General features: G+C 42.6%; 1 long non-coding RNA gene across 2 annotated transcripts; it reads left to right on the plus strand.

Moving 5' to 3' along the window:
- Positions 1-406: 406 nt before the first annotated feature.
- LOC148112196 (uncharacterized) lies at positions 407-2578 on the plus strand. Of its 2 annotated transcripts, none has more exons than XR_015729701.1 (2): positions 407-811; positions 1390-2578. It is a non-coding gene; the product is annotated as an uncharacterized LOC148112196 (long non-coding RNA). The 2 variants fall into 2 exon arrangements; XR_015729700.1 differs by having other exon boundaries at positions 478-671.
- The last annotated feature ends 4864 nt before the right edge of the window (positions 2579-7442 follow it).

Genomic DNA, 7442 nt, shown 5'->3' on the forward strand with positions numbered 1-7442 from the left:
GGAAGTTGACTGAGAAGTCTAGAAAAACTATTTTAATAAAACACATAAAAACAAAACCTACAAGAGGGCATCAACAGCCCAAAAGATTCTCCTCTCAGCAAAGTCCATTTAGCTCTTATCTTCTTCTGCAAGGCAGTGACTCAGCTCTTTGTAGTGACTTCAGCTCTGGAGGCAGCTCTGCTCGGCATCTCTGCGAGGGTCTGGGGAGATTTGAGGTGGCTGTAATTCTGCTGCTACTTATATGCTGACCAACTGACCGTTGGAAAGTGTGGGGAAACTCAGAGCCAGGAAGCTGTGCTCTGATTGGCTCATTCAAAATGTTTTTTGTTGTTGTTGTTGAAAATGTTCAAACCAATCAATCAATTAATTGCAGCAAACATGCTGAGAGGTTTTTTCTCTCACACTTGTCACTGCCGAAAACGGAGCCTGGGAGGGGTGCCTTGAACATGAGTGATGTCGAGCTGGCCACACCACTCTGGCCACACCCATCCAGCGTCCCCCCCAGAGGTCAAATACAACCCTGATGCAGCCCTCAATGAAATCGAGTTTGACACCCCTGCTTTAGGCTACTGCCATTTGATTGTATTAACTCTAATCTGTTCCCTATTTGTAGGTTAAGGCAATAATGAAAAGGAAGTAGACAATAGAAGCCTACAGCTGAAAGGGACCTTGTAAGTCAACTGTCTGCCTGCCTGCCTGATTGATTGACTGATTGATGGATCGATTCTATGTCATCAAGTTGAATGTTGACGCCTAGCAGCCCATAGATCGATCTCCTCCATGGAGATCTGTCCCCAACGTGGTCCTTCAGGTATCCCAACCTGCCCCCATCTCCACTATAGTTGCTTATGGTGCTTGTTCTCTTCTTCTCTTTCCTTCACCCATGCCAGCATTATTGACTTCTCCAGGGAGTTTGGTCTGCATTGATTGACAGCACTGAAACTGTGTGGACTCTGAGTGACTACAGAGGTAGATGGATGACCGGTCCCCAGTCTGGATTTTCAGGTCTCCCAAAAGTTCACCCATCCACACAGTAATCAAATCTACTAACCTTACCCCAAATTGTCATCTCCTTCTCTTTCCTTCCACCTTTCCCAGCATTAGGAACGTCTCCAGAGAGCTGCTTTTCATTTGATGTGCCCTCAAATATCATATTTTGAGCCTGGTGGTTTTTAGTTAAGAACAGATCTAGGTAGATTATATCTAAAGGAGTCTTTGGCAGGAGACTCCTCTGCAGATTGTTGGTTTTTCACCACTCCTGCATCTCATGCTAGCAGAAGATGATGGACTCCAAAACATTAGGATAAAGCCAGAGTGGAGAAGGCAGATTAGCGAAATTAGCCCTGAACTGAGAGAGGATGTGACTGTGTCTCTCCATTTTTCAAACAGGTGAGCAAGAAGGAAGAAATGGTCATACGGTCAATATCCTTGGGCGATCTCTCAGCAACCACTGATGGTCCCAACTTCCAGGTTGATGAACCGAGAGACTCCTTTGACTTTCAGACCCAGAAATTCCAGAAAGACAATCAATGGGTGAAAGATTAGCACAGCTGTCTCCAGGAGAAAGTGGATCAACTTAAGACCACAACGGAAGACCTGCAGAAGATCATGCCATCAGTTAGACGTAGAGAACACATCTTTGGTGAAATGCAGTGAAGAACTCCACAAGAACTATCTGAGCCAAGTGTCCATCTTAAACAAGAGAAGGCTGACTTTGAGAAAGACCTGGAAGAGGTGAGGAACCTTCTGCCAGAACTTAAGAAGCACCTTCAGAGTCTGCAGCATGAACTGGCTGAGATGGACTACAGTTACCATGTCGAGAAAAGCCACTCCAGCCAACTGAGAAAGTCACCCTTTTCAGACTATGAGGGGAAACAAGAAGAAGCACCTCAAAAGTCTGCAGCAGCCACATCTGAGCTCCCAGATCTGGCTGTGGCCAGACTCACCTGGCACACAAGGTAGCAAGTCCCCTCCCCCCAATCTTCTCCCAGGTACACCAAATGGGAAACTCTACTTTATTGGAAGGGTACATAAGAGAATCTTGCATGTCTGAAAGTGCAAATCTCCCACCAATGCTTTTGAAAGCCTGAAAAGCGAGGGAGGGTCCTTTCTGAGGTTCTTCCTCTGCCAATTATGCATCTGGGGGCTCCCCCACCTTATCTGACTATTCCCTATACAGCATCTTCTCCTTCTCTCCACCAAGGTCATTTAGTGATTTTTATTTATTTGTTTCTCTCCCGCCTTAATTATTTTTATAAATAACTCAAGGCCGTGAGCATATCAAACACACCTTCCTCCGGCTAGTTCCCTTCACAACAACAACCCTGTGAGGTAGGTAGGTATAGTGACTGACCCAAAGTCACCCAGCTAGCTTTGATGACTAAGGAAGAACTTGAACTCAGGATCTCCCACTTTTCTAGCCTGGTGCCATACTTTATTTGCACATATCACTACACTTCCTTAATAGTTTGTGGGAATGCTGGTGATATACCTTGATTCTGCAGAGTAAATTACTTCCTGATAATTAATTAATTAAAACAATTAATGCCTCATAAATCTGAGGAGGTATGAATAGCAATTGGTTCTTGCTCATCTATTTTATATTGTCATCAATAGAGGCAGGAGAGTTGAAGAAATAGGATTTTGTGATGCAACATTTATATCAACTCTTAGACAAAGTACTTCGATGTTTTAGAAATACCACTCAGCTTTTAGAACAATATCTATGATTTCCCAATAAGAGTGCATAAGTAAAAGCCAGTAGAAATATATATATATTTCTAGCAAGACTTAACAAACTATTCTCATATAATAACAAATGGATGGCAGTGCAATGTGCAATGTTAAGATTTCATTTGTACTTTTTCTCATATTTCTTTTTTTAAATCAATTTTTAATTTTATTTTATTTTCAAAACCTCCAAAAAATGAAAAAAAAAATACAAGCAAGCCCCCAAAGCTAAATAAAACTACATTAAGAAGTGCATAGAAAGGAAAAAGAAAAGAAAAGAAAAGAACCAGTTCTGGTGAGGAAACCAGGAGCAGGGAATAAAAACCCCTGCTGAGTCTGGCTGCCATCTTGGGGAGAGTCGGAAAAACACTTTCCTTCCAGTTGTTCAGCAGCTGCTGGCTGGATGCTCAGCCAGCAGTCCTGAGTCCTGCAGGTCATTTTCCACCAGATGTCCAGGAATTTGAACCCCTGGCATGGTCCTTTCTGACCTGGGCAACTAGAGAGCCAATCTGGGTTTCTGTAATGTATGTTTTCCCCTATTGTTTATGGGAGAGGCATTCTTTGTCCGATTCCTCTCATGAGTCCTGTCCAGTATGCATGAACCTCAGGTGTAGCCCTCATCTTCCTCAGAGCAAACAAGACCCACAACCACGTCAAGGTCCTGCCTCACGGGGGGATTGTGGTTCTTCACACAGTCAGCCAGATGTTCAGACTGGATGTCAGCTGTTCCAAGGAAAGTGGCCTTTTGCAATTGACTAATGGTGAGGTTGTTTTGTGACATTGTTCCTCTTTGGGGTCTATGTTTAGTTTGGCCTCTGCGTTCAAGGTGTTGCAGGCGTCACCAGAACCACCAGCTCAAGATGAGGAGGTGGCCGCTGTTTGTCCTGGGGCAAAAGAAGCACAGATTAAATATTTTAATAATAATGAATCTCCATATCGGAATCCATCCCACATCACCTTCATTGATGAAAGACGATGTCAGACCTTCAGCCGTGGTCAACAATGTGATGGTTGGCAGTTCACCCATGGCCTCTATTTGTCCTGGGGCAAAAGAAGCACAGATTAAATATTTTAATAATAATGAACCTCCATATCGGAATCCATCAATTCCCACATCACCTTCATTGATGAAAGATGATGTCAGACCTTCAGCCCTGGTCAACAATGTGATGGTTGGCAGTTCATCCATGGCCTCTATTTGTCCTTGGGCAAAAGAAGCACAGATTGAATATTTTAATAATAATGAAACAGTAAGCAAGAAACAAAACAATTAAAAAAACTGAGTAACCAAATTAAGATTAAAGGTTCCTAGTTTTCTTTCCTGTTGGCTTCCATTGTCCAACCACCCCCACCCAAAACCCCAAAGCAAGAAATGCAAAACAACAAAAGGAATAATATAATAACAGAATAGCTTTAAAATAGAAAAATAAAGAAACGCTGACAACCAAATTTGTTCACACACTTATCAACCATCACATTGTCATGCAATGTAGAACATCTGACATCCTTCTTTGTTCATCAATGATGGTGATGTTGGGGTTGATGGGTTCGGGTATGTAGGGTTCCACCATGATGATGGCAGCCTCAGCATCTTCACTTTGTTGCTCTGGTGACACTTGCAGACACCTTTTTCTGGGGATTGAAGGAGAAAAAAAAGAATAAAATATAACTTGAGTGGTACTTATTCTTAATGGAGGCTCCATTACTGGAGCTTTTCAAGAAAGGTTTGGAAACGGACACTTTAAACCCCCCCACCCCCCAATTTCCTCTTTTTATTCCACAGACTTTCGTTTTTACAGCAATAGCTTTATCTGGGTTCTTTAGTCTCAAATATTTGGTGCCATCTGATATTTCTGCTAAACTCTAAACTCTTCCCACTTGCTGCTAAAGTTAAGTAGGTAATAAGTCTCTTATTTTTAATTGTCTCCTCCCTCTATTTGTTGGCTTTAGCTGCCTTGGCATTCTTTGGATGAAATTTCCTGCCATCTTTGCCATAAAGCCATGTCGAATGAGCCAGGACAGCCCAGTCAAGGTTTTATGACATGTGCTGTGATGTCATAATCTTTGATCCAGCTATGGGGAGATGCCAGGGCTGCCTCCTCCAGCAACTGTGGATCTTTCAGTATGGAGGGTTACACGCTAAAAGAGAGATCCTGAGAGGTCTCAGGCAACCCCAGCTAGGCAGGGAGTTGGACTGGAAGACCTCCAAGGTCCCTTCCAGCCCTGAGGGATTCTATCCTTTTAGAGAGCAATCTTGAATTTAAAATTAATTTATTAGAGTCCCAAATACAGAAACAGAATAAAAGATGTATTACATTGTTTTATATATATATGTATAATACATTGATCTTTACATAAATGGATACAGAACTGCTGCGGCCATCCAGAGAGAAACCACCAAAGTTCTTCTGTTAATCCCACCAACATTTTGGGGCATTTTCAGTGCCCCAGGGCTCCCCAGGTTGTGGTGACTCCACTCCCTTGACAAGGAGCAACTTACATGCACGGGTGGAGAAAAACGCAGAGGCCAACAAATACATAGACCCCAAGGACGAACAAGGTCATTTTCCAGGGATTTCCAAGGAAGTTGTGGCGTCTATCACTGGATGGCCGCAGCAGCTAATTAGGGTCCCCTGACTGCAGCCACCCGTGGATTTCTGCCCCGTCCCTGGAATCCATCTAAGAATTAAAGAACAACAATAATAACATTATATCTTTAAAATAGAAAAATAAAGAACCAGATTAGTTCACACACTTATTAACCATCACATTGTTGTGTAAGGTAGAACATCTGACATCCTTCTTCATTCATCAATGATGGTGATGTTGGGGTTGATGGATTCGGGTATGTAGGGTTCCACAGTGATGATGGCAGCCTCAACATCTTCACTTTGTTGCTCTGGTGACACTTGCAGACACCTTTTTCTGGGGATTGAAGAAGAAAAAAAGAATATAACTGACTGGTACATTCTTTTCTTAACTATGATAATAAAGCTTATTCTTAATGGGGGCTCCATTACTGGAGATTTCCAAGAAAAGCTTGGGGGTTGGACTAGAAGACCTTCAAGGTCCCTTCCAGCCCTGAGGGATTTTATCCTTTCTCCTGTTAGTCCCACTAACATTTTGGGGGGCTTTCAGTGCCCCAGGGCTCCCCAGGTTGTGGTGACTCCACTCCCTTGACAAGGAGCAACTTACCTGCACGGGTGGAGAAAAACGCAGAGGCCAACAAATAAATAGACCCCAAGGACGAACAAGGTCATTTTCCAGGGGTTTCCAAGGAAGTTGTGGCGTCTGTCACTGGATGGCCGCAGCAGCTAATTAGGGTCCCCTGACTGCAGCCACCCGTGGATTTCTGCCCCGTCCCTGGAATCCATCTAAGAATTAAAGAACAACAATAATAACATTATATCTTTAAAATAGAAAAATAAAGAACCAGATTAGTTCACACACTTATTAACCATCACATTGTTGTGTAAGGTAGAACATCTGACATCCTTCTTCATTCATCAATGATGGTGATGTTGGGGTTGATGGATTTGGGTATGTAGGGTTCCACAGTGATGATGGCAGCCTCTACATCTTTGCTTGGTTGCTCTGGTGACACTTGCAGACACCTTTTTCTGGGGATTGAAGAAGAAGAAAAGAATACAACTGACTGGTACATTGTTTTCGTAACAACGATAATAAAGCTTAATGGGGGCTCCATTACTGAAGATTTTCAAGAAAAGATTACTGGTTGGACTAGAAGACCTTCAAGGTCCCTTCCAGCCCTGAGGGATTTTATCCTTTCTCCTGTTAGTCCCACCAACATTTTGAGACAATGGTGGGATTCAAATAATTTAACAACTGGTTCTGTGCCCTAATGACCATTTTAAGTATATAAAACCAATATTAAGTCTTATTTTGGGGGAGCTTACTTTATAGCAGGTGGGGGGGGCAAGGGGGAGGCTGCACATAATTCAGTGCCTGGCACCCAGATTGCTTACTGTAAGTTTCTGTATATTTGACTCATATGATGGACAGTACGAATCTGATGATCTGTCTTAAGGTTATAGCGAATAGCAGACTTAACAGTATCAGAATGAGGATGGTATATATTTTATATAGTTTGTCCTCAGAGCCTCAACCAGGCAGGGCAACAGTGCAGTGTTGAAAAACGAATAAAAGTAGTAAAAACAGTAAAAATCTGGCTCTAAGAGACTCATTCTCATCTGAAGTATAACACACAGCCTCCGTAATTCAATGTTCAATGCTCTTTTTCATAACCAGAAAACCTTCATTTAAAAGGAGCTTGTCAAGGGGTTTAGGAATCACCAGGGAGGCTTCCATCCACAGACACCTCTGGAGAAGCCAGGTGTTGGCTCCTGTCTGCCCCTCCAGCCAAAAGGACCTTGGAAGGAATGCATTGGGGAGGGGGGGAGAGAAATCAGTTTGAGAAACTAACGGGCTGCCAGATCCCCCCCCCCGCTCCCCATTGACTATGTCAACCACAACTTCCATGGATCCCCCTGGATTCTCCATCTTTTCTCCCTGCTTTATAATATATCTTATATAATCCTTTCTTGATTTCCTGATAAAGCTTCCTTTGCAGAAAGAATTCAGCAGAACAGCTGTCTGGGATTTCAGTTTGGGATTGTTTTTATTTTTTTATTTATTTTTTTATTTGGTGTGTACTTCACACATAAATAAATAAATAAACAAATAAATAAATA

This window comes from Pantherophis guttatus, chromosome 12 (assembly GCF_059756535.1).
Source record: "Pantherophis guttatus breed Tessera chromosome 12, ASM5975653v1, whole genome shotgun sequence".
Classification (NCBI taxonomy): Eukaryota; Metazoa; Chordata; class Lepidosauria; order Squamata; family Colubridae; genus Pantherophis; species Pantherophis guttatus.